At 35.7% G+C, this 22,416-nt stretch overlaps 1 protein-coding gene across 4 annotated transcripts in view; it reads left to right on the top strand.

The window, feature by feature from the left end:
- The window catches only part of TRPS1 (transcriptional repressor GATA binding 1), a 242,470-nt gene that overhangs the window by 14,615 nt on the left and 205,439 nt on the right, over window positions 1-22,416 (top strand). Inside the window, exon 1 of one of the 4 annotated variants that reach the window (XM_037803322.1) lies at window positions 21,917-21,931. The exons of the other annotated variants lie outside the window; for them this stretch is intronic. The gene's annotated coding sequence lies outside the window, so the exon portion shown is untranslated. Of the gene's footprint in view, window positions 1-21,916; window positions 21,932-22,416 lie in introns of those variants that run through there. 4 annotated transcript variants of the gene reach the window in all.

The following is a 22,416-nucleotide window of genomic DNA, read 5'->3' as shown; positions in this document are numbered from 1 at the left end:
AATGCAAATACTCAAGTTGTATAATATAAAAGGAAAATGCAACACCCTCCCCTATTCATTGAAATTCACAATTTCCAACCCCAATGCTACTGACGTTTCAATTTTGAGTTTTAAAGGGTGGTGGTTAATGCCATGCAGAAAGATAATGGACCCAAGACATATAACCGAGTATCCTTCTGAGGAAAGCTCTAGGAGAAGCTTTGAGAAGAAGGATGAGGGTCTCAGGCCCGGAAATGGGCTGGGCTGGTTCAGTGCCTGCATTTAAATCCTGGTGAAGAAGAAACTGTCAGTCTGACTTTCATTTATATGGATTTTTATCTGTTTGTATCTCAGCCAGAGGGCTGGTCTTGCCCTGTACCTTTTTGTTTGTTTGTTATTATTTCTTTCAGGTGAAATTTAATGTCTCTAGTTATTCCTTTAAATAACAATATGCTTGTGGAAAGCAGTTCCATATTCGTTCAGTTAAAAATAATCAGTTAAATCAGGGAGTAATAGAATGATCTTAAACATTAAAGAACTATTCCTCTAAAATGAGCTAAGGAACCATTTTAAGTATTGTACTTATCGTCCCGTGTCTTTGTTGGCATGGTGGATATACTATTTGGAGAAAGGCTGAAATCTTCCCTTATTATTACATAGCTATCTAGGTTTGTTCCCCCTCTTTCTCTGGCTATTGTCTCTTTATATATGTGAATTTTTTTTCCCCTTGACTGTGAATTACAATTTCATCTTAGATGTATACTGATAGGAAACACCAACGATGCCTGTCTCCTTCACCCTAGTATTTCTTAACCACGTTCTTAATGTTATTTTGGGATTTACTTTTCTACTTGACTCTCCCCCAAGTGTCTCTTTTTCTTCTTTGACCTTAGGACATTTCAACTTTACTGTGTACCCTTGGGCATTGCAGACAAAAGCATGGCTGCCACTCTGGGTTTTGTTTACTAGAAAGTCCTTGTTTGTTGGCTTTTTAAACAGGTGAAATCTAGATAAAGTTTAAATAAGAAGAGATGTGGGTTTTTGTATTTTATCTCTTTTCCTTCCACTTAAAAAGGGATTTGCTTTTCTGATAGATCTGTATACACTTTATTTTACTCCTCCTGAATCCCAGTTATGCTAATGTAGTCATGTTTTTTATTTTTTATTTTTTATTTTTTTGCTAAGTCTCCTCTCAGACAATCTTTAAACTATTTTAGACTTGTTCTCACTGCACATATTTGTGAACAAAGACTTTCTTGGATGTTTTATGATTAACTGGCATTATCCTCTGACTATTAGGATTATAATTCAAGTGCAGTTGTTTAAGGACCATTTTTGGAATCTAGAATATATCCCATTGAAAATCTGTAGCTAATCTATTGATTCCTGAAGCTGAGAGAGCAGGTTAGGGTTTAAGCTTTCACTGATTTTAGGTAGCAACTGACACATATAGAATATACCTCCCTTAAGTGTTTAGGAAAATGCAAAGTAATATAAAACGAAAAGCTACTTTGTATTTATTTCCAGAAGGATGCATTTGTACTTGGCATGACACAGTCAAAATGTTGCTCTTTGAGATTTATTAAGTGGAATATTTCTAAGTCCGATAAGAAATCCCTTTCCCTTTTACAGATAAAAGATAAACCTCTTCAGATATAAAAATAACATTTGAGTAGAGGAAATATTGAGCACCTGAATCTGGATTTCTTTTCATGTGTGTCTCTGTCAACTAAGTGGAACCTGCCAAGTGTCCTCCGCTTTGTTGTCACTGCTCTATTGAAGACACCAGTGGCCTCGTGGTCTTTCCTTCCATCTGTACCTCTTAGATGAATTGGAAAGATAATCTACTGTGTATCTCTCCTGGCTTGGCTTCTGGGACACTGTATCTCTGCCACTCATGGTCTAGTTTGTCCTCCGCTCTCCTCTTTATCTCTGCACTTTTCCTTGAGGATTTTATGCCTTCATCTATTGATCTGAATGAAGCAACCCCAGAACCTTCACCTTCAGACCTACCCTGTCTTCTAAGTTCCAATATTGTGCTCTTCAGATTCCACAAGTACTCATCTACAAACCTGTTCATCATCGTTACCTTGACATACAGGACCCTGCCTTCTGCTCCCAATTTCCCATTCCACCTGTCCTACTTTGTGTGTTGCAAGCTCAGTATAGTGCTTGCCAGTCCCAGCACATTCCCAAACCAACCTTCATTTACGCTCTTCCCTCTTTATAAATGCCTTTCATCTAACCATAACTACAGGGGTTCTACTGATTCCTCCGTTATTGACTTCTGTACCATTTCTTCTAAAGCCTTCCCAGTTCTCCTCAATCAGATTTAAACGTCTGCTGCCCCGTGCTCCCACTTATTTGTGGCTTATCCCAGAATCCACCTGGCATTTTGAGCCTGAGGAGATTGAGATCATACCTGATTTATTTTTGTTTTCTTTACGATGTCTTGGCTACAGTAGTTTCTTAAAAGTGCTGCATTTCATTGACACATGGGGGAAGAATGCTTTGGCCTGTCAAATCTAGGACTTTCAGGTTTTGAGACAATTGTGAAATTGCATTGTCAAGTTTTAGAGAGGAAAAGGATTATCTGATGTTGCATGATTAATAGACGTTTCTTCAAGTTTTCCCCTAATGTATTGTTCCTGAAGTGTAATATTGCTGGTTCTAACTTAACGTATTGTATTCTGCAAAGTGCTTCTAAATATTGCCTTTAATTGATTAATGTCATTTAATGATGTGACAGTGACTGAAACTGAGGCAGAGAGAGGCCTGAGTACACTTGCAAACCACAGAAAAATGAAAAAGCAGACCTGCCCGTTGTGCTTTACTTTTATTGTATCTGAGACACTACGAAGTAATCAAAAATGCAAGATGATAAATGGATGTGCCCTTTAAACATTAAAGATAACAATGTTAGGCTCCAAGGTCATGATTCAGAAATGTGCAGTTTTAATTTCAATGTGTTGAATGCCTTTTAGCTCAAGTGTATGTTGTGTTATGGTGTTTCGAGGACAGTGGCTTATGTATTGGCTTTAGAAGAAAGTTACCTGTAAGTGGGTCCCATGTTTTGATGCTAAAGAGGCAAGCATGATTTAGTCCTTCAGATGATCTAATAAGGCTATTGATGAATAGGTTTTGTCAGGAGCTGAACAGACCATAAGTAATTCTGCTCTGGGATGCCCCAGCATATGGCGGTGAAAGGATGTTGGATGCCCTTTTACTCTTTTTAACATCCGTGTCTCCCTGAGAGATGGCCAATAAAGTGATAACTCAATAATAGCTGCTGAGGCATTTTTCATGTTGCAACAAGAATGCCTGAGAATTCTTTGAATGCTTGATTTTTACTAATCACTTTTAATTTCATCTTAAAAGCAGAGGAATAATTTTGAAGTTTTTTTTTTGTTTTTTAATACCATCTCCTTGGTTTTTTCTCTGTATTTATTTTTAAATGAAAAAAAAAAAAACTTCCTTTAATCTGAGAATTGGGATGTCCCTTTGATTTAATATATGAATCTGTTAAGTACTTAAACATTATTTTAAAGCATCCCAGAACATTCTTAAGGCTTGCTATTATTGTGCATTCCCAAAACCATATAGGTGGAGTTATGAAGAGAAAGCCAAAGAGAGGATCTATGTAATGAATTTCTTTGCTTGTAGGGCAGTTCATTACTTGTAGGACTTGCATTTATCTATTTCTTCTTTAAAAACAAAACATTCCAAAGCTTCCTAGAAACCTTAGCTAATTACATTTTTCAAACATGCTTTTCTGATGTCACCTTCTATCTCTCAGCACCTTTAAAAATCCTTTGATAGTTGAATATTAAAAAATAATATCTGCCTGAATGTTGCAGACTCTTTAAGTGACAACAGAAAGAGTTTCACCAAAGAGTACATTCTGGTTAACATGCAGAGTTTTTGAAATCTGCTGTAGTTTTCCACAACTGAAGGGGTGCATATTTTTGGTTGCAAGTGAGTAGGCAAAATCTAGTCCTGGTGTTCTGGTAGCCTTGGTGGCTTAAAAATCTCTTTATTGCAGTTTCATAATCCCTAACATCACTGTCCACCTCTTGTGTCTGCTAAATGCAGAAATAGAGGAAGGAAATGTATGTTTTGGCTTCATTAAAGTGTTTCTTATCAGACTGTATGTAGGAGGAGTGGATGCTGTTGAAGATACCTCTACTTGCCAGCTGGACGGCCTGTGTGCTGGGCTAGTTTCCTGTCTGCTAAAGCTGTGTGGTGCCCTTTAATGATGGGAAGGAGGACATTAAAAATGTGTTGCGCTTAGAGCTTAGTGTTTTCATCTGTGAATATCAGGGAGCAGAGGGTATGCAAACTTTGCCAAAAGGCTGGACAAAGTTTGCATAAAAATGAGCTACATGTAGCAACAACTGATTTGGTGGCTGCATAGCTAGCCCTGTTCACTGAATAAAAGTGAGGGCAACCATAGGCCATAGCCAAGCTATGTATACAGCAGAAAGACGAAGAGGTTAGCTGTCTTCCATTAGGGGAGGTATAAGTCTCTGGGTCATGCCCACCTTAAAAAGATGATAATGATTCATACTTGTTCAGCACTCTGCTAAATCTTTTGTCTCACTTGAGAAAGGAACTGCTGTCATCCTCATTTCACAGGAAGGAGGGAATTGGGGCTCAGGGAAGTTTAGTAAATTGCCTTGGATACAAAAGCTAGAGCTAGCAAGGAGCAGAGTCAGATTTCGGACCTGGGGAATCTGCGTGAGAGCTGGGAGCTCTTCCCATTAAGCAGTTAATTCCACTTTATTTTTCATCTGGTGCATGGGCAAGGTTGGAGTTTCTGTATCTTCTGGGGTGTTCAAAGACTAGGCGACATACATTAGCAGTGTTCAGTCTGCTTTCCTCGTAGACACTAGTCTTTGCTACTTTTGCTCATTATCAGGAGATAAAAACCATTGCCTTTGAATATCAAACATTTGAAACTCAGCTTTTAGAAATAATTTTAGAAACGTCCAACTTGTGTTCTTTCCATAGAGATAGTTGCAATCTCTTGTAAAAAGTCTGTGTAAGTGTAAGTAACTGACTCTTCTTGGCTCCATTACAGTAACGAGGCTGTGATCAGCATTCTCTGGTAAGGGGAAGTTGTTGAATGACATGAGGATGCCGTCCCGTCCTGCTAATCCTCCTGACTTTGTGTTTCTTAATATATTTGCACTCCTGGTAACAACCTCCACTCCAACTGGGGATTTGGCAGCGTGGAATTCTAACTTGGTTTACGTATGTTTAAAAGACATTAAAAAGAAAGGTTGGTTTGGGTTAGAGTTAAAAAAAAAATCAGCCAAATACTAGTTGTTGGATTTTTAAAAACAGCAATTTATATTTTATGAATGAGACTTAAAGTGTGTTTTGGTGGGTAGAATAATCACAGAACTAGAAACCAAGTGTACATTTTTTTCTTTTATTTTTAAGGAGAAGTCACACATACACATGCAATCTGAACTGCCTATCAGTAACAGAAATCGGATTCCATTTTCTTTTAACTGCTGGCGAATAGCTGCAGTCTGAGTGAGCGGCTGGTGTCTTGGAAGAGGGCTGCTGTCTGTGGCCCTGCCTTTAAGGCTGCTTTGTGTGTGTGGTCGAGTTCGCTTTCGCATGAACCTGGGCCTGCCGCAGCCACCACGCGTGCTCGTCGCCCCGCTGTGGGTGTGTTATCGCAGGAAGTCCTGCGGAAGCAGTTATGTGTGCTCCCTCCCTCTGGCTTGCCTCGCTCATTCTCCGGCTGGTGCAGGCTGTGCTTTCAGGCTCCCCTCCTCCTCTCGCCCTGCTCTCTGCCTGCCTGGGTCGACGGCCTTGTGGCCTGACTCCTTGTTTGCTTTTTCCCTACTCCGTTTTTCTCTGCCTGCATCTCCTTGCAACCCTGCCCTTCTCCCCGTTTCCCCGCTTGGCTTCTCTTCTCCATGAACCCTCTTTCCTTTTGCTTCCTCTTTGTCTGCTGCCCCTCTGTGATTTGACGCTCTAGTTTCCTCTTGCCACCCCCGAGAGGGGTTTACCCACAGTCACTCATTTTATTATTGACCTGCGATCATTGTGCAAAATGTAAAGACATTTGTCGGTTGAGATAAGGTACTAATTTTTCGTGAATTAAAAAGCATTAGCCTTTAAATCAATTTCAAGCTTTCTCATACAGAGTTTTCAAGTTTTCAAGCTGCTTTGACCCACATTTCTGATATGTGGAAGTTTATTTTCCTATAGAAGTAAATGAGTACATCGAAGGATTGAGTCTCAGGCATTCTCAATCAGAAAGCTGTGAATAAAATAAACATAAGAAAGTCATATGCACTAAATCACAATATAAGTTATAATTTAATAGTCTTTATGAGCATATGAAGCTTTTTTGAAGTGGCTGAGGCATCTATTATATATTTTTGATGTTCTGGGAATTGAAGCCTTTATGTTTTTCTTAAATAATGAATTTTGAGCAGATGATGTACATGGGTCCCTATCAAATTTTATCCTCTTCTACAGTCGTTCTCAAGTTTATTTTTAAATCAGTTCTTGTTCATTGCTTGCTTTTTTACACCCTTCATATTAATTTCCCGTCCTGGAAGTCCATACTATTAAAGCCATATCATGAAATGTCAGTATTTTTAGTAGAAATGTGCTTACATTTCTTACTACAAGTGGAATTTATCTAGACTTGCACTTTATTGACTCATGCAATTTATATCCAGCTGCTGCTTTTTTGCCTTGAAGATTCCAGTGCTTGTAATGTTAGGTAAAGAAAATAGTTAATACCTAACTGGATGTGAGGTAGCTGTTTTAACTCATAGATGACAGGGTTTATATATACTGATGCCTTAGTTAATTTTAAAACCCCAAAAATGATAAAGTAAGGAAACTTGTATTTTCTTTTTAACTTGTAGCAATTTGACTTCTGGTATTTCGTTTTGTAAGGAAAGTTTTTGTTAAGTTGAGATCATAAAGTACAAAGTCATAGGTGTCTTATAAAAAGAAAATTGGTCCTTGAATATGCTAAATAATTTAACGCAGCAATTTTTTAAAAAATAATACGTTTAAAATAAAATGAAAACCATGTGATAAAAACATCATCAATAATGAACCAGGTGTTAATAAGAAGTACTATTCTGGCCTCAAACTTTTTATTTAAATAATTACCCTGTTGGAACAAAGGTACTGAAGCCACCAGCAGCAGAAACACAAGTTCAGATATATAGATAAAACAGACTTTTAAGTCCATCATATATTTTTCTCATTCTTAGAGGGACTATTCCTAGAGTTTTGGGATGTGCCTGTTACTTTTATGGTCATAAATCTGCAACACGGTAGTTTTTAAACATTTGTTTTGTTTTTGCATTTTTCTAGTATTTCAGCACTTTGGCCTCTTTCCCAATTTATTTGTTTTCTAGCTATGTACGACACAAATTAAAATAAAGAATAGTCAGCCATTCCTGTGCCTCCTGGACATAAAATTGTCTGGAATAGGCTTATGTCCCGCTGTATGTAGAAGATCAGTAGGTTGTAGATATTTTCCTTTCTGTAGCTTTGTTGGATTAAAATCAGAATTAGAGTAAATCTCTAAGCTTCTCTAGATCACAGTCTCCCCATTTGTAGGCTGGTGAATAAAAATACCTGGGCACAGGTTTTGGGGGAAGAATCAATTTAGATAATATATGTAAAACAGGTTTGGCGAATGCCAAAGTGCTGTGTGAATGTTTGTTATTATAATAATAATTATAATCATTGTTCTCTTTCTAATATTTTTATTTGTGTCATTAATTATGGGAGTGCTTATTAGAGACTGTTCAGAATGATGTTTCTAAGGCCTTATTTTATCTTTTCATTTTGAAAATTATGTTTAGGATATATGCAGAATTGAGCAAACAGTTTTAGCTGTCGGCTCTTGTAGGGAAGCATGGCATCGCATTCTTTCAAAAGTCTAGATTGATGTTGTTCCATTGGTAGAATATATGCCTTAAATCATCAGTTCTCTTATATTTGGATTTTGGTTGAGTGAACTTCAATGTTTGAGAGTAATGAGTTCATGGCCACTTTGTAAAACTTCTTGAAAAAAATATTTGGGTCTTTTTTGGCATTGTCAATCTATGCCTTATTCTTTGGGTCATTAATGACCTATGCCATAATTTTAATTTTAAATCACATTTGTCTTAGTACTTAATTTTTATTCATGGCTTCTCACAATGTGTCTTACACAATTCCCCTTCAGAATTAATCAGTCTTTTTTGTCAATAGGTTGCGGTAAATTCATCAGAATACATCAGATCCTTTTCCTGAGTAGTATCGCAGAGATGATATTTTGTGATTCTCTCTGGACATTTTAGAATTTATCTGTTTTTTTGTATGTGGAATATGTGCCACATAATCATAAGCACTTTGTGAATCAAAGTGATTTGTTACTACTGAGGTCACCTAGTTTTTCCACAGAAGAAAAATAAGTAAGAGGTCATGTGATTTTGTAGCCACTCTATGGGCTTCTCTATGGCAGAAATATCATAAGGCACCATTTAGAAGTGCTTTTTCTAAATTTTCAAGCTAAATACACAGGCACGCATACACACACACACACGCACACACACACATTTAATTTTGTTTTCCTTTTCAGGATGTAAACATAGTCTTAACACCAGATATAAAAGTGTTATTTATTTACAAAACATGTCTATTAGAGAAAAGACAAAGTGACTAAAATTAATAAAACTTTTTTAAGGTTAGAGGCTGAAAGCATTTTCTTAACAGTGACACAAGAGATGTTATTGATGTTTTTAGGAAGAATTAGAGTAGGCCATTGAAATTGCTTTTTATTGGATAGAAACCAGGTCCCTAATTTGAGCAGTAATCTTTAATCTCTGTTGGCAGGTGCTGCAGTCAAATTGTACTTGGATTGCAAAATTCACAAGTTCTATATTTAAGAATTTGCAGATTATATTGATGAGATGCCTAGCATTTCTCTTTGTTGTGATAGAAGTTTTCAGATAATGGAGGAGGTCCTAGAAATCATTCAAGAATTTCCAAAGTGAGACTGTCAGATAGTGGTAAGGATACCGATTCTCTGAAAACTTCTTTGTCATTTTGACATAGTTCCTTATTTATTTTGTACTCAGCAAAATGTGAGCCAGTAGGATTCATATGTTTTTATTTCCCTTTATATTTATATCTACATTTGTGCTTGTGAGTATATATATGTTAAAAAATTATATGTATATTTCTATACATATATATATATATACACACACACACACACACACACACGTGTATATATGTATACTTTTGGAAAAACAAACCATATCTATATGTCTTAAACTTTGAAAATTAGGGAAACTGAAAATGAATGTTTTCATCTCCATATCACAGCTTTTCAGTACAGACCTTTAGTAAATGGAAGCCATTTCTATATGATGGTAATTTGATAACCCATTTTGAAATGCATTTGCTGAGCTCATTATAATTCCATGTGGCTCTAATGAAAGGCATGTGACTGCAGAGATTGAAAGAATGAACTGTGGTTGGTCACAACAGATTCTGCTGCCCCTTTTGGGCCATCTTTAACCTGGCACCCGCTAGTGTATTTGCTAAAATGGAGTTTTCCAAAATTTAAATGATGTCACATTAGAAAGCGATGCCAAGAAACAATGTGGCAGTTTCTAAATTTTGTGAAGCTAAACTCCCTGGTTACGGAAAGAGTACATATCACAGATGAGTAGTTAGTAATGACTTCAGTTTAGCAGGAAAAGAGCAATTCCCATATGCTGATTCTAGTCTTATAACAAAGAATGTTATAGAAAGATTGCTCAGTATTTAACAAGCTGTGAGTTAATGTGACAGTGTCAATGCATCTAGTTCCAGAAGGATAATCACTTTACCATATTTCTTCAAAAATATTTTAAGATACATTACAAAACAGAAAACTCGCTACGAATGAATTCAGTCTGATCTCCACCACCGCCCACCCCACGAGTTAGGCAGTAGTATTGAGTTTAGTTAAATAATTGCATTGCTCCAGGCTGCCTGATCTTAAATACCTGTGCAAATAAACATCTTATTGTCAGGCTCTGAACCAGGGGGACATATTTCCTATGTAAGCCAGAGCAAGTGTAAACAAGAGTGTTATGTCCAACCTTGAGTACCCAAGACTTTGTTTCCAGTTGATCACCTTTACCTCTTACTGCAAATGTGCACATTGATTACATCCTTCAACATTTATGAGCACCTTACCGAAGCCAAAAATATGAACGCTTACTCTGGACAGTGTTCAGTAATGTAGGCTTGTTAATTACCAACGATTCATTTCAAAGTCCTTTCCTAGAGACCTGGCCTCTTGTGCACGTTCATATTAGCACTCGATTTCCTAGCTCCTTTGAATGCTAACACAACTGGCAGATTTAGCTTTAGAATTGTAGGTTTGACTGTGCCCCTTTAAGGGTTAAATGCTCATCATTTTGCTATTGCAAAGGTTCTGAAAGACAGGGATGAGAAGGAATTGTGGAGTGAGGAGAGGGTTTTATTTCCTTCAGTGGTTTAGAAAAAATGCATATTGTCTTTCGGGGGGAAAAGCTTATGGTTTTCAAATTCAGAAAGAAATACTGTTTTACCATTCTATTAATATGACTAATCTCTTTTCCCAGGTAACATAGCTAGTAGATAATACGAGAGATATGATTCAGGTAGAGGGAGGTCCATCAAATTAATGGTGCAGCGTAAAGAATTTCCACCAAATACCTTTTATAAAGATTTCCCCCCATGGAAACAATGTTGATAATTAAATTAGATTCAAATATGATTATATTTCATATTTTCCAATTTTCCCTTTGTGCAAAACATTCGTTGGAAGCAGACTATGGAATTAAGGTGTTCTGGTGATTGTAAATCATCAGAGGTTGTGTATATGTTACTACTACTGAATATTGGCTGCTTTGGGAAGTTAAACAACTTTTAGTTTGTCAAGAGACAATGCTATTGTATCAAGTGCTTACCATTGTGAAGAGCAGTAGGCAAAGAACATATGCTGCCACAATTTGATTTGCACCACATTTTTAGTATGCAAAGTGTTTAAGAGAAACATTGATTTAAAGCATAAATACCAGTGACATTTTAAAAAATATTTTTATTATGAAATATAACGTATATGCAGAAAAGTGCTAAATTTTAAAGTACAATTAACAGGTAGCTATAGAGGAAATTTTAAAGTATGGTTTGGATTATAAAAGTATGGTATGGGTTACAGGGACATTTTTAAAAAGTGAAAACAAAGTGGAAACCCAGTCAAAATTGCTTTTCTTTTTCTGCCCAAACATGTTTGATTGCCTTCTTTTTTTAATCGTATAATGACTGTGAAATCAACCGGGCAAGAAGTACCTCTTGGCCACTAGTGGATGCTGGTGTTTTGATATCATTCTTCATTCATCATAGATTGAATTCTTACTCTCTGCCTCCGGACCCAAAAGCTGAGTATCTGTGTGCTGCCCTCTAGGAGTTTAGAGTTCTGTGGGGAAAGAGTGGGGGATACACCAACAACTATAGGGCACTGTCTTTTATTGATCTATTCCATTGCATATTATCATATTTTATTTAATTTGCACAATCTTCTGTGTTCATTTCCTTTAAAAAATAACTGCAAAATACACAAGTTGTACATCTTATTATAGGAAAAAAGAAAATACAGAAAAACATGAAGAAGAGAATAAAAATCTGGCAAAAAGCCACTATTGATTTGGGTTTGTACACCTCCATAACCCTTTGAGTGTGTGTGTTTATCATGTTCATATGTGTGTGTGTGTGTGTGTGTGTGTGTGCATGTGTCCCTTTATTTATTCTATCAAGCTTTGGAAAAGAGACAGTTTTGTCAGGAGTTGCTTTTGGAAGTACGAGGAGAATTCTGCCCACATTTTTCTGAGAAGCCTGTTACTTCAAGCTTGAGAACGATGTCCAAGTTTCTGGCTAAAAATGCTGTTTGCCTAATGTACCTCCTCCATGGCCGTAACATCAATTATCAATTCCCTCTGTTTTACATGTTGCATTCCAGTCTTCAGGACCCTCAGAACAATTATTTTGGAATGGCACAAAGATGCCAAATCCCTGCCTGAAAGTGACCTGATCTTTGGGTACTCCTATTTCAAACACAAATTCCATCTGCATGAGGAGCAACTAGGAGACTTGAGTAGTTACCAGGGAGTACTGCAATAAAATGGAATTTTAGATGAATCTTCAGTACCTAAATCAGAGTTCTACCAGGTCCCAGTCTTCTTAGATCTGGCTTGAAATAAAGAGGTGTGTTGGGTTGAGGTCTTCCTGGTCATTAATTACATTCCTGGTTTACATGGATCAGAATGTACTAGTCGGATCATCATTGAGTTTTTGACTAAGTTCTGGTTGAGCTCCCAGTAGACCAGGAATATGTATTTTGCAAGGACTTCTTTAATACTTTTAAGTTAGCTTGGAAAACTTCATCAAATGCTGTAAGTCTAAGAACTTAAAAATTAGAATAGATTCAGGATAACAGGGCAAGATAAAACATTTTAGGATGGGTAGGCAGTCAACGGAAACAAACAGATGAGTAGCTCAGTAAGCCAGTTGATTATCTCTACTTTTGCCTTTTCAGTAAGCTTTTAATATGTTAACTCAGCAAATATTCATTAAGCAGCTCCTACTCATTTACAGGTGCTGTACTTGGTCATGAGAATACCAGTGAGAATGGCCACAAGGAGAACATCCCAGGCAGGAACATAAATATTGAAAGAGATAAATGTATTATGATTGTCATAACTTCAATTTGATGGTATAAAGATTATAATTACACATATATGACCATATAATCCAATATGAAATACATCTCACATATCTGTATCAGTAACCCCATCTTCCCACTTAAGCTTGAAAGACAGCTTGGGGGCTTTTTTATTTTTTGTTCTTTTATAATCAAAGTTGAAACCTTATTGATTTTAAAATTCATGTCATGTAATATTTTTGCTTTTTTTTAAATAACTTCAGACTTCCAGAGAATTTGCAAAAGTAGTCAAAGAATTTCCATATGTTTCAGCTAGATTCCCCAAATGTTAACATTTAATAGTGCTTGCTTTATCATTCAGTCTCTCTCTATATATATATATTTCTTTTTTCCGAAGGGTTTGAGTATTGGAGCTGAATTTTTAATAAACATGACAGGAGTCCCCTTCAGAAATGGTGGTTCAGTTCTTGACCACCTCTGCAATGGCAAATTCTAGTTTTTGCAGGTTGATTTTGTATTGGAAATAACAGTTTATTGAACAGTCAGAACTTGGTGGAGATTGTTTTTTTCTGTAAACACTGCTTCCAAAATGTGTGCTGTCAAATCTCCCTTTCCCATTTCTTACTGACATATTGAGCAGATTCTAAGTTGTTTGTTTTAGTTCCTCTTGGTTATTAAAAATTTATCCCATTTAAAACCTTACCTCTTTTCCTTATCCTGAAATCTTGTTGGTTTTTTTAAAAAAATCATCTCACTTTGCTCCATTTTCCATCTTTATCCTCCTTCAGTGTATTCCTCATCGATTCTGGTTTAGTTTTCCTATTCTCTTCCATTTACAAACCATCAGTGGGTTCTTGTTTTTTTGTGAATGGTCTAGCCTCGTCTACTGGGATTCAATACTCTATCTTACTTGCCTTTGCAACCACATCTTCCATGTGAGCCATCTGTTTCAGTAATGCAGATTCTTCACTGTCCCTTGGACATATATTTATGAAGGATAGCAGCCCTTTGCTTCCCTTATTCCTGATAGTCGGAATGCACTTTTCTTGCTCCTTTAACTGCAATTCTTATTTCTCCCTCAGGATCACCTGCACTCTTGTCTTCCTTGTTTCCAATTCTGTTGACCACACTGCAGTCTTTCATTGAGTGAAATAAATATAGGAAATAATACTAATAGTCATAAAGTAATAGCAAACAGTTAGTATCTACTGTTTGTCTTTAAGGAAATTTATTGTTTGTGCCACTCATTTTGGTGCTAAATCATATCTCATTACTGAGATATTTATTATGAGTCTTATTTCTTGACAAAGGCAGCAGTCTTCTTAGAAAGCAGTGATTTTCTCTTACATTTCTTCTCTTTTTGGTATTTAACACATTGTATTATATATATACATATATATATATATATATATATATATATATATATATATTATGTGCTCAAAAGGTACATACTTTAGGAATAAATTAATTCATTGGAAGTTTTAGAAGTATACAAAGCTTGCCCATAAATAGAAAGTATAAGTAACATCTGATTTTGTTTTGGTATCTTATTTTTCAGCCTGATGGGCAATGGTTAGTAAACCATTCATACCATGAATTTGTTGCATAGTTAGCAGGAATCTTATTGAGAATTAAATGTATCATCTTGTACTTCATAGCCAGAATATTAAGCTTTTGGGAAGGAAGCAATTTAAAATAAATTTTTAGATATGCCCATATACATTCATATAGAAATATATGGAATATAATGATTGTATATCTGGAGTTTATATTTCATTTCCTATGATGAGAACCTGCAGGACTATTAGCCCTTTCTTATGAGACATTAAACCAATTTCATAAAAATCAGAGACTATTTTAAATTTAAATTGATATTATTTTTTCATCTCAATAATGAAATTACCCATGTATAATTATGCAGAAATTCTATCCATAATCCAGTAGTAAACATTTCATATGTAGTTTTCTAAAATTTTGTGAGCGTTCATGCTAATGCAGTTGTTTAGTATTTTCAGTAGTATAGGAATTTTCCACATAATTTATGCTTTAACCCTTTATTTCGTAGCATTGGAAATTTTAACCAAACACTACTGAAATTGCTAGCACCAACTTTGTTACCAGGCTGCTTGTTCTAAATCCAGAAGCCATATCAATTATTATCTTTGTTGACCTCGGGCCTACAGCTATCTTTCTTGTTGTCCTTGATTATATTCATTCCTTTACTATTCCTGCCTTCATTTTTTTTTTTTTTTTTTTTATTCAACTTACCTTTATTGAATTTCTCGTATGCCATGTGTTGGGTTCTAGGGATAAAGCAGTTTATAAGAAAGATGTAGGCCCACCCCTCTAAGTGTGCTCTTCTCTTGGCTTCAGTAAAAATGGTTTCTTTTGTTTTTCTTTCTATCTTTTGGTATGGTCTATTTTAGTTTTCTGGTGAAGTATTTTTCCTTTGTCCATCCTTCAATGCTGGTTCTGATCAGACTCTTCCTTTTTTATTTTTTTTGCTGTACATGTTACTCTCCTTGGGCAGAGGATTTCAATATATTTTTGACCCAGATCTCTCATCTGAAATTCAAGACTGTATGTATATCCTTCACATACATCAAACTCTGTGCATTCTAAACTGAACATCTTTCCTAGAAAACTCTTTCTTTTGCAGATCTTAATTCAGTAATGACATCACCCTTAAAGCTGATCACCACCCCTCTCTAACTGCAGGTCATGCCCAGTCAGCTTCTGGACTGTATCACTGTTATATTGATTTCTTGCCACTCCCAAATCAGGCTATCGTGATCACTCTCCTGGATTACTGTATCAGACTAACTGAGAAACGTACTTTCATTGTTACCCATTTAATGCATTTTTTTCTGGCTGCAGTCAGAGTGATATTTATAAAACCCAGTTGAACAGATCATATTACCATCAGCAGTTTCCCACAGTCCTGAAGAAGTCCAAATTTCCATCCTAATCTCTAGCCATTCACCATCTCTTATGCTCTGCATTCTGTTCTGAATCTCAGTTCCCTTAAGAAGCCCATTCTCTCTTGTCTGTGGGCTTTGCACTTGCTATTTTCCTCTGGGTGAACCACTTAATCCTCTCTTTTCACCTGACCAGCTCCTGGCCAACTCCTGCTCTTCTTCAGTTTGGAGTAATTTTCCCCCAGAATCCATTCTTGTTACACTAAATCTGGATTAGTCACCTCTTTTGTCTGTTCATTTTTCTTTTCTCTAGCTACTCTAGCAGCTCACTGAAGACTGGTTTCATGCTTATCTTGTTCACAGTTGTGTTCCCAGCACCTTGGTCTATGCCTGACACATAGTTGGCCCTTAAAAAATATCTTGATTATGAGCATCAGTTACCATAGCGTATGGTCAGTTTTATGTTTGTGCCAAAATTAAGGTTTGGTCCTAAATGAGTACTGAAATCAACAGGTACACTTCATCTTGGTTTCTGGAAAAAATCCTGATACCGACTTGTTTGGGTAATTATTTGCATTTTTTTTTTCATTTAAGTGCAGTTAAAGCTGCAAAACTGGATAAATTGTTGGACATTTTGACATGATTAATTTTATTCTAAGTGTGAGTACTAAATGTACTTAATTTGAACTGTATTGGTGATACCTTGGGAAAGATAATTCCATTTTTATTTCAATTAATAAAGGCAGGCTATTTTAAGAACTATAATCTGTTTTTCACCATAAGATGGAAGGCATTAATAGGTTATAATTTTCTTAAAGACTTCTATTACATCTCACTTGTACTATAATTCATTCTACTTCAACATTAAAACAGAGCGTTCTTAATGTTATAGCTTGATTTAAAATACTATATGGTTTCCTTGTAATATATTAACTTTTTCATGAAGTCATTTCTATAATAGTGTTTTATTTTCCAAATAGCACCCAGGTTTGTAGGCTCAATAAACAAGGTGTCATTTGCAGGCAGGACGATCACAGTAACATTACGAGTTACCAATACCATTTAGGTTGAACTCGACAGTAATCTGGTTTTGAATTAATCAGATAAGATTGTTGTCTTGAAATGTTGTTTAACACGGTATTCAAAAGAATAATGGAAGCAGTTAATTTTCAACAATGCTGTAGAGAGCTCCTTTTTTCTAGGCATTGTTATGTTCCCTTCACAACCATCTTTTTTTTCCATACATGCATAAGCTGATTCCCTGTAGTCAGCAGTTAAGTATACAGAACATCAATGGTTTGACTTTTAGAACATATACAGCATTAGTAAATGTGGGACAGCTTCAACCAGTTCTTACACTGCTTAAACCAAACATTCTTAAACCTGTTTGGGGGACTATATTCTTGAACTTCTTGGTCCTCCTTGAGGAATTCCATGAAATAGTGTTATATTATCACTTCAAACAAATTTGGAGCAACTTTTGTAGGATAAAATGTGACTTGTTATATGTCTTTTTGTACCTATAAGACAAATAGTAAATGTCACCTGAAATAGTTATTAAAAATATTGTTTTAAATTTTTCTGTTAACACTTGTGTCCTGCTTGTTCATTCATTCTTTTGTCAGCTACTAGAACACACTAGAACCCATATGTTAATGGAAGCCAAAGGCTTAAGAAATGATTACCCCCGGGGGGAAACTAAAACTGATAGAATGTTACCTATTAAATTATCTTTTTCTGTGCAAAATGAGCAGCAACCATTATTATTTGATTTCTGAGATGGAAAACCTTTGGCTAGCTCATTACATAAATTTAGAGCAATTTCCTTAGATGAAGGTCGAATCTGTCAAACTTCATTTAAACAGAACTTTTATTCAGTCTTTTGAAAACATTCAGAGTTTAGATTTGCAAATTCTCTACAAAGCCACAGCGTTGTTTCATTGGCTACTTTTCATTTCTTCCATCTAGTGTGCTAAGATAAGCTGGTTACCATAACCCATTTTGATTTTCAGTTTTCTCATTTGTAAAATGGGACTAAACAGATATTTGCAGGTGTGTGGTAAGGATTAAATGAGGAAATTATGTTAGCCAGTAAGCAAATAGCTGGTATATAATAGGTACTTAACAAATATTCTTTCTCTTCCACCTTTAGCTTGTGTCTGCGCTGCAATTAATGTGCTGTGTCCTAACGATACATTTAATAACTATGGATTTGTGCCTTTGCTCTGCCCTCTTCCGACAGCAGCAACCCACCAACACCCACCAACACTGCAGTCAAAACAAAGCTCCCTTTCTCCTGTCTCCTTGTCTTTGATTCTCTTCTCCCCTGTTACAGCATCTCTTGCTTCCAGCCCTTGTTTTGACTTCTGATCTCTCTTTTTCAAACCTCTCACCCTTTAAATCCCTTTGTCCATAATTCTTTATTTTCTTCTCTCATGATTCCTGTTTTCTTTTCTCTTCTATCTCCCTGTGCTTGCTTGGCACATCCTGGCCCTTTGTGCCCTGCAGCTTGGCTTGACAAACCAATGACAGAACTCCTCTCCATTGCATCGGTTGGTTTGCCCATCCAAATATTGCAGCTCAGATGTTTTTCTTGAGAATATTACTCTGTTTTTGAGATTCATCCATGTTATTTTATATAGTTCATTCACTTTTACTGCAGGATAATATTCTATTGTATGACCTTGTGATCCATTGTACAGGCATGTACCACAATTTATTTGTCGTTTCTACTGTTGAGGTACATTTGGATTGTTTCCAGTTTTAGCAATTCAAATCTTGATGGTATGAGCATTTTTCTGTGTGGGTGTATGTGTGTATGTGCACATTTGTAAATTAAACTGGTTTTGCAACATTTAGATGCTTGAAGTTGCTAGGAATCTGATACCAGGATGTTTTAGACTTTCCTGTATTGTTATGTCCCAGATTTTTCCTTTAAAAAATTATTTTTTTATGTGCTATTAGCACAGAGTGTTTTGAATTTTGGAATGTTACAATGATTCATGGTGAAAAATTTTAAATAAGATTGTTACATATAAATGAATATATTTATTGTAGTAGTGTATATTTAACACATATTTTATATCATATAAAATATATAATATAAATATTCATGCATATATGAACTTATATATATAATTCATTTTGATAATTACAGTAATGTTCTTATAGCTTATCTTTATATAGTGGGCTTATTTTTGTAATAAATATTCCTATATGAATTTCAGTCTATAGATATTTTCAATATCTAAAGCTGTAGGCATTTATAGAATCTGAATAGAATCAACATAATTGTGAGTTACAGTCTTATAAAATGGATTTTAATTCTTATATTTCTCACTTCTTCTGCATTTGGTGCTCCATGGCCATGTAGATCCATGTAGAGCTATGATATCTGCTTTTTTTCAGCTTAAATAAAAACTAAATTAGTGATTTGGGTACTTTAATGTCCTGGTTTGCTATTATGTTGGTGAGAGCATGCTAACTTTGTTCTAACTTTTAATGTACTGATATAATCAATGTCAAGAGATTTAGGCCTTGCTTGGAGAGAGAAGCAATATACAGGCATTTCTTAAGTATACTGAAACATCCATCCATCCCATAAGAATTTTTGTCAGTGTCTACTCTATGGTAGGCTACTCTCCATGGGGAGGGCCTTATCAGCATCACTCAGCTTTTTTAAAACCTTCTTGTCTTCTCCCCAGTATGCTATTATATATCCCTCCAGTAACTACCATTATTAATGATGTTCCAGGTGCAACACAAGCTGAAGCTGTGTTGCCCCTGGAGAAAGCTTGAGAATTGCTGCTAACATATCTTTACATATCTATCGATTATTATATATTAATTTTTAATGAATTAATATTTGTAATTAAAATTAGTAATACCAATAATGATATGTTCTGTTCTGGAGGATTCAAAGTCTACTGAGGTACCCTAAAGCATAAACACAGAATCAAAATATGGTATGGCAAGTTCCATATAAGGGAGTATATATAAATTGGTGCAAGTAATAGTGGAGACAACTCACTTTTTTGCTTGGGAGAATTGTATAGGACTTTTGTAGAAGTGATTATCTGGGGTGACTTTCCTGTGAATTTCATTTCAGAGCTTAGTGATGTGCTAGGTGCAGTGAGGCACATCCAAAAGTTAGCATGACCTAATTGTCCATGAAAATGTTGGGGAGTCTAAATATTCACGTGACACAATTATAGAACCTGTGAAGTACATTTGATGACAATCCTTGTGAAATGGTATCTCATGGGTTGTATTTTCCCATAAGTGTCTTTGGATATTATCACATCTATGAATGCATTGCTTAGTTGTTACTCGTTCATAAAAACACTAGAGAGTTTGTGAGAACTGTTGCCGGAAACCAACGTGGTCTACCATTGCTTTAAAGGACTCCTTCAGACCCACGTCTTTTGTGCGCTAGGTATCTGATCAAGGCACATGATTTAACTTCTCCAAGTTAGTTGCTTCATCTGTAAAATATGAAAGATTATAGTATCTCACTCAAAGGATTGTTAATGAAAATTTAAATCAAACAAGAATGCCCTTTCGGCACAGTGTCTGGCACATAGTAACAGTAAGTTTTTGTTATTAACTAAAAGTTCAAGTCAGATTATATATCAAAATTAGCTAAAAATTTTGATCCTAAAAAAATCAAACCAAAAAACCAGTCTAATTTTGACTTCTGGTTTCTTTAAACATTCAGTTAAACTTTGAAGGAACTGTTTATAAAAACCTGAATCTGGAATTATACATATATATTTTCCCCTTATTCTATTATGACAGGTGTCCACAACAAGATTGACAAAGAAAAGAAATTACTAATTGGGGTGCAGGTGGTGAAAAATCTTTTTCTAAAGATGTGTGTGTGTGTGTGTGTGTGTGTGTGTGTGTATCTGTGTGTGTGTTTAAATACACAGATTAAGTTTATATTGAAGTTGAAAGTGAAGATTGACTAGATTACCAATACAAAATATTTATTTAATGAGTGAGCTAATTTCTGCCCAATATAAATTCTGCTCCCCCACATGCATTTATCAAATCACTTTCTCTAACGTGAATATGCAAAGTAGGAGCTGAGGAGCTCTCTAATAACCTGGACATGTGGTCATTCCCTCAAGCCTGAACCTCACTGTGACCTCACTGTAATGTCTGGCTTTGTGTTGAAAATTAATCTAAATTAATACTCTGTTTCAGATTTACATAAGTATCTACATTGCCTATTTCTTATATTTCTTATTTAGTTTTGTTCTTCTGCTGTAATCTTTGGGGGTAGAAGGGAATGCAATAATACCAAAACCAAAACAAACAAAACAATCAAATAGACAAACACCCAAAAGCCCATAAAGATGGAGCCCAGGATCTGCAAGAGTGAGATCTGGAGTCCACTTTACATAGACAGCACTTCTATTTTTCTGCATCACCCGGAAACATGAGTCACACTGATATTGAACTTGCAAGCTATGCGATAAAGAGAGGCAGTCATAGTCTGGATCCATGCTAGATTACTGTTTACTGACTTTGGTCCCAGACTTTGGTTTTCTGTCTCTTGTTACCCATGCAGATATATCTGGAGGAGGGCACTGAGAGGAGATGGTAGAGACAGGATTTATTAATACTGAGGGAAGAGTGTGGGGGCTAAATAGATTCTCAGGTAAGAGATGCAAGCATCTGAGAACCACTGATTGTAACAGCATGAACTATTCCTAAGTGCATTCATTCCTGGGTCTCCCTAACCTCTTTCCACATACCATGTTTCATTAAACACTTTTAATAATTAAATGACTGCGATTTTTTGGCTCCAGACTTAATTTTAATCAGGTAAAATTTTAAGATTTTATGAGAGTATGAGACAAATTTAATTTACTAGTGTTTAAAATCATCACTATAGTGGATAGCATAGAAACAATAACTGCCAAAAAAAAAAAAAAGGTTGGGCTTCTTTATGCAGGGATTTCTGCATACACTGTTTTAACTCAGAGATAACATTAAGTTTATACCATTTATGTTTATGTACATGTAATTTAGACAGCTGTGATCACATTGTACATAGATGTTTATCTCCTTCCTTTTTTCCCCTCGAACTTCTATCTTAGCTGTAATCTTGTGCCATTGCACATTCTTTTAAATGTTTCATGATAATACATTCTCATCTTCTTTTAATGTTGATAACCATGCTGGAAAAAAACAAAAGCAAGAACAAACCCTTCACGGCATTCCACTTTAGGACCATAACATCTTAACCACCCAGCCAAGTTAACAAAGGGATACCGTTTCTTTAGAAATAGTACGTATGCTTTAGAAGCTTGGTTATATTTCTTCCTTGAAAAGCACTTTCTAGAGCAGCATCTCCCACTGTGTTCAACAGAACTTTAGTTTTGTTGGATTAGTGGAGTTATGTGACATGAAGGCAAATAAGATCGAGAAATTCCAATCCAGTCTGAAGAGCTGCTCCTGCCCTGGATTCATCAGGCCCATAATTGCCCTGAGAAGCCGTGGTATTCTGGATCTCAGAAGAGGTGTATAATGTTTACAGTTTTCACTAAACTTAATTTGTGCATAGAACCTCTTATGTTTCTTTTGTCTTGAGAAGAATGCAGAGAAAACTCGAAATTTCCTGTCATCTGTGCTTAAACAAGTTACCATAGTAAAATCCCAGACAGAGCTTAGCTAAACTTGGGGTGGGCATAGGCAGATTGTTCTGAAATAATGGTTTCTCAAAAAAAGTTCTTTAGTTGAATCTTTCTAAGACTATTCAAATTATAAAGGGAT

This window comes from Choloepus didactylus, chromosome 14 (genome assembly GCF_015220235.1).
Source record: "Choloepus didactylus isolate mChoDid1 chromosome 14, mChoDid1.pri, whole genome shotgun sequence".
NCBI classification, from domain to species: Eukaryota; Metazoa; Chordata; class Mammalia; order Pilosa; family Megalonychidae; genus Choloepus; species Choloepus didactylus.
The sequence above is the reverse complement of the archived record's forward strand: the minus strand, read 5'-3'. Positions and strand labels throughout refer to the sequence as shown.